The sequence below is a fragment of the Tupaia chinensis genome, unplaced genomic scaffold (assembly GCF_000334495.1).
Source record: "Tupaia chinensis unplaced genomic scaffold, TupChi_1.0 Scaffold000279_1, whole genome shotgun sequence".
Taxonomy (NCBI): Eukaryota; Metazoa; Chordata; class Mammalia; order Scandentia; family Tupaiidae; genus Tupaia; species Tupaia belangeri.
Window position 1 is genome coordinate 53,674 of NW_006159762.1, and position 8,499 is coordinate 62,172.

The window sequence follows — 8,499 nt, forward strand, 5'->3', positions numbered from 1 at the left end:
ATGCACAAACGCCGGGCGTGATTTTCAGGCCACCGGGTCTGGGATGCGAACCACGGTTGACTACATGGGAGTCCAGCGACATAGCCATTACGCTAACTGCTGATCCCAGCCAGCATGTCTTCAAGACATCAAGTTCAACAATTTCATTCCCAAAATGCAACCACTCTCATGAAATCACACACCAAAAAAATACTTAAGCCCTCTACTTTCTTACTTTCTAAAAAATAAAAATTATTGATTTATTCTAGAGGTTTTGCCATAGGGTGCGTGTGCATGCAAGAGAAAGATGAAGATAGAGAAAAAGAAATCACCCCTCAGGGGTATGACTACGCTGCAATCCCTTCTCCTCCATTCTCTTCCTGGAATTTTGGGCACGCACACGCACCCTCCATGATTTCCAAGATGTCAGGTCTGGGACTTGCACTGTGGTAGGCCATGTGGGAGTACAACACCTTAACTGCCATGCCACGTGCTGGCCCCAGCCCTCTACTTTCTAACATATGAGGGGGGTCTTCAAAAACATTTCAGAAAAGGGACCAGCAGATGGCGTAATGGCTACATCACTGGACTCCCATGTAGTCGACTGCAGCTCAAGTCCTGGACCCAGTGGCTTAAACTTACCCCGGCCATGTGTGCATGCATGCCCAAGATCCTGAGAGAAGAATGGAGGAGAAGGAATTACGGCATGGCCGATCCCACTGTGGGGTGATTTCTCACTTTCTGTCTCTCTCTCTCTCTGTCTTTCTGGTGAGTGCACATGCTCTATAGCAAAAACCTTTCAAAAAAAAATTCAGAAAGGGTTCTGAGTGCATGTATGTGCATGCCCAGAATCCCATGAGGAGACAGGATGGTGGCATAATCATTCTTCCTGGTGGGCGATTTCTTGCTTTTTTTTTTTAAGAGTCTTTGGCTATAGTGTGCGTGCTCTCACCAGCCAGACAGAGAGAGACAGAGAGACAGAAAGCGAGAAATCACCTCCCAGGGGGGATGGCCACACTGCAATCCCTTCTCCTCCATTCTCCCCTCAGGATCTTAGGCACACGCGCACACGCGCCTGGCTTGAATTTTAAGCCACCAGGTCCGGGACGCGAACCGTGGTCCACTACATGGGAGTCCAGCTACATAGCCAGCTAACTGCTGGTCCCCCCGGTGGGCGATTTCTCAAGTTTCTTCTCACTATCTCTCTCTGTGTGTCCAGCAAGTGCACATACCTTATGGCAATAACCTAATAGAGGGACCAGCTGTTAGTGTAATGGCTATGTCACTGGACTCCCACGTAGTCAACCACGGTTCATGTCTCGGATCCAGTGGCTTAAAACTCACACCGGGTGCATGTGCGTGTGTGCCCAAGATCCCGAGAGGAGAACGGAGGAGAAGGGATTGCGGCGTGGCCATTCCCCCTGGGGGGGTGATTTCTTGCTTTCTGTCTCTCTGTCTCTCTTGTCTGTCTGGCGAGTGCACGCGCCCTGTAGTGGGAGGAAGCTATTACACTTTGTCTGGAGGTTTAGACCACAGTGTTCTACAGTTCTAGGTTCCTATTGCCTACAGTCTTATTCTCCACTGCTGTGTTCCCAGCCTCTAAATTTACTCTGCTAGGAAGTGCGATTCTCTCTCTCCTATTGAGCTGTTTCTTTCTCTGGATGCCTGACTGGCCATATCAACCACACGTTTGGAGATGCTGTACTTTGGCAGTACTTGAAGCATCAGCAGGACATTACCCTGTGAGTTGTTTGAAGAGAAAAAAAAAAAAACAAAAAACAAGATCTGGGGGGTCTTTGTAGAGGAAGGGGAGAAAGAATAAGAGTCTAGGGGTATCCTGTGATGGGAGAAGGAGGTGTAGGCTCCAGAAGGGAAACGTGAGCAGGGAGCCGGGAAAGTGAACACTCAGGTTTAGAGGACAGGTTATTTTATCTACTTGTCAAGCAATAAGTATGAATTAAAATCGTGATGTGGGCAAAGTAATGTCCTCAATGGAATACAAAGAAGGGTACAAGATACAAACGCTGATTTGGAGAAAGTGTTAACATACAGGGGTTAACAAATAGAACGTTGAGTTATGCCCACAGACAGGGGTTTGAGGCAGAATCTGAGTGGTAACAAAGATAGGAGACTCAAGTAATTATTAAAACCAGAATTGTAGGGACCAGCAGATGGCATAATGGTTATGTCAGTGGACTCCCACATGGTCAACTGCAGTTCGAGTCCCAGACCCAGTGGCTTAAAGCATGCTGTGCATGTGTGCCCAAAATCCTGAAAGGAGAATGGAGGAAAAGGGATTGCAGTATGACCATCCTTTCTGGGGTTGTGGATGATTTCTCACTTCTTGTCTCTCTGTCTCTCTAGCAAGCGCACATGCCCTATAGCAAAAGTCTCTATAAAATAAATAAATAAATAAATAAATATACCAGATTTGCATAGGGCTTAACAGAGGAAAAATTTCTTAACAGCTTGATATACTGGTAAGAACTTAAAAAAGATAATTGAGGAAAGACCTTAGAGATGACCATCAGCATCAGCAAACTTAAGGAAAACTAGGAGTTCATTAATGGTTTGGAAGAGTAGAATGAGTCTTTGTCCTTTTTAGGGGATGCAGACTATCTCTAGGACAACACTGGGTGGTCACCTCCAAAAGCCAGTAGCCAATGTCCAACTAGACAGAGCCAAGGACAGTAGCCAATGAATCTTGGAATCCGTGCTACACCAATAAGCCCATGGCTGATCCTATGGTTCTGCAGTCCATCAAGGGCTTCCCTGCAGTTTATAGCTCACGAACTGGGCTGGAGAGGACAGGGCAGTGACATTGAAAGGCACTGGTGGACCAAATCATGATGTTTTCCATTTTTCCTTTTTGTCTCCATTGACCACTGCCTGATGGGATTTTGAGCATGCATGCATACAGTCTTGGCATGTTTTTCAAGCCACTGAAATTAGGACCCAAACTATAGTCAGCCATGTGGGACCAGGATCTCTTAGCCACTAACCCACAGGGCTGGCCCTTTTCTGGTTTATTTTAAGATTTTTGAGTTTGCAGCTCCTTCTCTAGAAAAACACTCTTGACTGGGAAGTTCTTCTCTCCTCCTCTCTGAACATAGTACCGACTAAGGCAGACAGGGTTCCAGGTACCTACAGAAAGGTAGTGGCTCCTTAAGCCTTCAGGAAAATGGTTGGTTCCTCCACTTCTGCCAGTAATTCCAAGTTGCTTTTGTAGAGGGAAGCTGAAAATATGTATGCGGAAGAGAATCTAGTCTGTGTGCCTCAACTCCCAAGTAGCAAAAAGGAATTAGAGAATTCTTCAGGCTGTCCTCAAAAGATTCTGATAAACAGAATCGGGTTCTTGAAGAGGCAGGAAGCAGTGGCTAAGGAAAAGCAAAGAGAAAAGCTTGTCCTTTGCGGCCTGATGACACAGATGATGAAAAAGAATAGAACCTTCTTATTCATCTTTGGATAATGTCTCCTGTTTACTCTGGCATTCTAAAATATAAATTTTCATAAATGTGTTCTAATTAGCTTTGTTTAATAGGCATTTAATTTTTAAAATGAGGCTTAAGTTTAGTTGTTCAAAATCGAGTTATGAAACTAAAAAATTTATAAGATTAATTATGGTTACTTAGATTAGTATTAAGTATCATGCAATATTTGGTTTCTTTGGTCTGTTATTAAGTTTCTTGTTCTTGCTTAAATCAAATCTACTTAGAATCTAATCTACTTAGTTCTAATTAGAAACTATCGTATTTAAAATTTGCTTAGATCTTTGAACTGCTGCCATTTTTTATTGCATTTGACTATTGGGATGGTGTCATAATGTTATTCCTTCTATTTACTTTAAAAAGCAGAGTTTGATTTTTGCGCATTAAAATTTTTTTCAGTATTAATTAAACCTAACCTCTACCTTTTTTTAGAAAGGGGACCAAAAATGTGATGTTGAAAAATGACCTCTCAGAGCCAGCAGGTGGCGTGGTGGTTGGCATGCCTGACTCCCACGTGGCTGTGGTGCAAGTCCTGGACCCGCCAGCTTGAAACTCAAGCCAGGGGCATGTGTGTGCATGCCCAAATCCTGAGAGGGCAGTGGAAGAGAGGGGATTGCAATATGACCTTCCCCTTTGGGGAGTGATTTCTTGTTTTCTGTCTCTCTATCTCTTTCTGTCTCTCTGGCAAGCATACGTGCCCAATAGCAAAAATCTCTCTCCAAAAAAAAAGAGAAAGAAAGAAAAAGAAAAATGTTCTCTCTTTAGAAAAATGTCAAGGACAATTTTGTTTTTGAGAGTTTATATGGTCGATCATCAAAGCTTCTACAACAAAAAGATAAAAAAGCTAGCATAGAATCAGACAGGAAGAGTTCACAGATCTATTAAAAGAGAAGAGTTTTCCTAGGATATGTATTTGATTCAATATTATGTTAACATTCAGGCCTATACTTGCAAAGTTGGAAATCAATAAAACCTGAAAGGCACATCATACCCTAAACCAGAGCAGTATCTAAAATCCCTAGAGCCACCATTACATTTCTCAAGGCAACCAGTGATATCACCAAAGAGGTGGGTACAGTATCTGTTGTTAACTGATATTCTTGCTTCCTCATCACACTTGTTGTCCACTGACAGCCTATTGTCAAAGTTAATTATGTTTTAACAGGCATTTTTTCCCTGAAACTTACTTGTCATAAATGAATACATATTTTCACAATAAAAAAATATTTTCTATTTGTCTTTGATTTTTCTGAAATTTGAATATGATATATCTAGTGTAGATTTTTTGGTATTTATCCTGTTTGATGGTCTCTGAGTTGCTTGGATCTGTGATTTGCTATCTGTCATTTTCTGACAGTTTTGGATATTATATTCCATTCTTCACTTTTTCTTCCTCTTTGCATTTCATTCTGAGAAGTTTCTATTAACATTTCTTCAAACTCAGTGATTCTTTTCTCAGTAGTGTCCAGTCTAATGATAAATCTATCAGAGACATTTTTCAAATCTGTTCTTGTTCTTGATTTCTAACAATTCCTTTTTATTTTTTTTCTACATTTTTTTTTTTTTGGAGAGGTTTTTGCTATAGGGCGCGTGCGCTCGCCTGACAGACAGAGAGACACGGAGACAGAAAGCGAGAAATCACCCCCCAGGGGGGATGGTCATGCCACAATCCCTTCTCCTCCATTCTCCTCTCAGGATCTTGGGCACACACGCACATGCGCCCGGCGTGAGTTTTAAGCCACTGGGTCTGGGACGCGAACAGCAGTTGACTACATGGGAGTCCAGCAACATAGCCATTATGCTAACTGCTGGTCCCAACTTTTGATTTTTTCTTAGAGTCTCTATCTGGCTGCTTAGATTACCTACTGTTTATTAATATTATTATTATTGCCAGAGCCTTTGTGTGCTCACCAGAGACAGAGTGAGAAAGAGAGAGGGGCCAGCCCCACTGAGCAATGGTTAAGCGCTGTGGATCAGGAGCCAGATCTCACATGGCCAGTCCTGGTTCAAATTCTGGCCCCAGCAGCTCGAAAACCAGCTGAGTGTGTGTATGTGTGCATGCCCAAAATCCTGACAAGAAGAAGAAATAAAGGAAAAAGAGTTGCAGTATAACTGTGCCCTTTTAGGGGGTGCTTTCTCTCCCTTTTCCTTGCTCAAGAGCACATGCGTCCTCTCATAAAAACAAAACAAAACAAAAAAAGGCGAGAGAAAGCATGCTCTGATGGGGTGTAGTCACATTACAATCCTTTTGTCTTCATTTTTTCCTTCCTAGCAGGACTTTGGGCACTCACGTGTATGCGCCTGCATATTTATCAAGCCACTGGGGAAGGGATTTGAGTTGTGTTCAGCAATGTGAGATAGTTCCAATGAGTAGTGTTTTAGCCATCACACCACAGGACCAGCCCTACCCATCTGTTCTTGCCTGTTGTCCTTTCTTTTTTCTTTTTTCTTTCTTTCTTTTTTTTTTTCCAGTATAGCCCTTAGCATTTTAATCATAGTTTAAATTCCTTATCTGGTCATTTCAAAATCTGTATCATATACAAGTGGGATTCTGTTACTTCCTTTGTCTCTCAAGACTCTTTTGCCTTGCTTTTTAGTATGCCTTGTGAATTTTTTTGCTGAAAGCCAGATATGATGTACATGATAATGGAAACTGAGGTTATCAGGTTTCTTTTTTTTTTAATTTTAGATAATTTTTTTATTTAATTTTATTTGTTATTATTATTATTTCATTTTGACCAGAGAAAGAGAGAGAAAGAGAAAGTGAGAAAGCAAGCCACCAGGTCCAGGACTTGAACCACAGTCAGCCATGTGGGAATCCAGCACCTGAATCACTACACCACCTGCCAGTCCCATCAGGTTTCTTTTTAATGCGGTTTTATGTTAATCTGGCTAAGGTCTTGACTGTATTTATGTTTGCTTTAGTTGTAGGTACCAGAGGCCTCCGTTTTCCCTATTTCTTTGTTTTAGTTTTGTTCCTTGTTTTTTGGTTTTGTTTTGGCACAGAGGTTTCCTAAGAATTCCTTCCTAATAGAGTCTATGTCTTATAGGGTCTCATAGTCATAATCTACCGTTTAACACTGGAGTCCTAGTGATGTAGTAGCAAAGTGAAGGAGGAAGAAGAGTTCTGTAATCTTATGAATAAATCTGTTTTTTAGTGGACTTGAGTTTCTGAGCTGTGACCTTCAGAAATATATATTAGCCTGTTTTTCCTTTCATGTGAGACAGAATGGTTAGTGGGAACTCAAAATGTCTATTTGTTCTTCCTGTAGGTATGGTATTTCTCTCAAAGATAAGTTTTTGTTTGTTTGTTTGTTTGTTGCTAGAAGGTGCAAGCCCTTACAAAAGAGACAGAGACAGATAAACAGAAAGAGAGAAATCTCCCTCCCGGGGGATGGCCACCATGCAATCCCTTCTACATTCTCCTTCTGGGATCTTAGGCACACATGCACAATGCCTGAATTTCAAGCTGCTGGGTCAGTGGTCAGCCATGTGAGAGTCCAGCAACATAATCACTCCGCCATCTACTGATCCCTGTTTTTTATTTTTAAGTAGAATGCTCTAAGTGTATTTTTAAATGATTACCTTTTCCTCTCTTTCTGTCTAAAGCACAAGGGTTTTTGTCCTCCGAAATGAGATCTTCGTAGGGCTTCTGGACATAAAACTCAAAAAAGTATGGGACCAGTTAACCCACAAAGTAGACCATGGTTTGAGTCCCGGACCACATGGCTTGAGAATCATACAAGGTGCATGTGCATTCATGCCCAACATCCCAAGAGGAGACTGGAGGAGAAAAGACTGTGGCATGGCCAGCCTTCCTGGAGGGTGATTTCTCACTTTCCCTCTCTGTTTTTCTCAGGCAAGCACATGCACCCTATGACCAAAACCTAAATAAATAAATAAAAGAACTAGGGAAAACAAAATGCCTAAAAATAAAGCTCCGTGATGCTAAAATCCTAGTAAAGGCAGTGATGAGATTTTCTCAGCCCAGATTCACCTTCTTAGATAACTACACTCTATTTCCTGATTGGCAAGCACATTCTGTTTCTTATATCCATACCGTGGTCACAATTTTATTTCTCAGACATCTGGGTGCTTGTTGTCCTCTCCCTACACAAAGGAGTTTTCTAGCTCAAACATTACAAATGCCTTTTCTCCTATTCATTTTGAATTTCCCATCTGGGAAATTCCCACCTCCCTCATAACTGATTTTCAAATCAGTGGCAATTGACACACCCTTGTGGACATGACACATATGTTCAATGAATATTAACTCACAAAAGAGCAACAACTTAGACGGTAAGTTCTTGAAGTCCAATGTGTTATCCACTGTGCCACAGAGCCAGATGCTTTACAAGTTGTAGTGATGTATAGTAATTGAATGTATGAAAAATTAAAATAATAATAAAAAAGAAAATAATTATAGTAATGAAAAAATATGTATGTATGTATATATATATATATATATACATATATATATACATATATAAAAAAGAAGAAATAGTTTTGTGGTGTGTGTAAACTCGATATAAAATATGGAAACAAAAGTCTTAAAAATAAAAGTAATAAATGATTACAAAAAAAAAGAAAAAAAAAAGAAGGTAAAGTCTCAGCGATGGTCTTGGAGAAAATGACCTGATGGCTCATATACATGTGGAAAGATTGGCCCTAGAAGGAAATAATGAGGAGAGCCTGAAAAAGGTAGTAAAAAGAGATATGGAAGCTGAAACAAACTGTTGAGAGGCACAGAAAGTTCCAGAAGCCTTTCTGAGGCTCACAGTCCTTAGACATAGAGCTGGGAGGAGAACCGAGTGTTCGGGAGGACTCAATGACTGCTCCTTCTCCCACCTCCTTCACTTATTCAAGTTCTTGCTACCTGGAGTAGGGTGGAAGAACAGAAGTGCCCAGTGCCTACTGTTTGCCAGATTCAATGTTCTGTTGAAAGTGACTCTGTCAGGACCAGCAGTTAGCATAATGGCTATGTCACTGGACTCCCACGTAGTCGACTATGGTTAGAGTCCCAGACCCAGTG

At 41.4% G+C, this 8,499-nt stretch overlaps 1 pseudogene; it reads left to right on the top strand.

Moving 5' to 3' along the window:
* The first annotated feature begins 1,675 nt into the window (after nucleotides 1-1,675).
* On the top strand, nucleotides 1,676-3,448 carry LOC102482497 (PCNA-associated factor pseudogene; annotated as a pseudogene).
* Nucleotides 3,449-8,499: the final 5,051 nt, after the last annotated feature.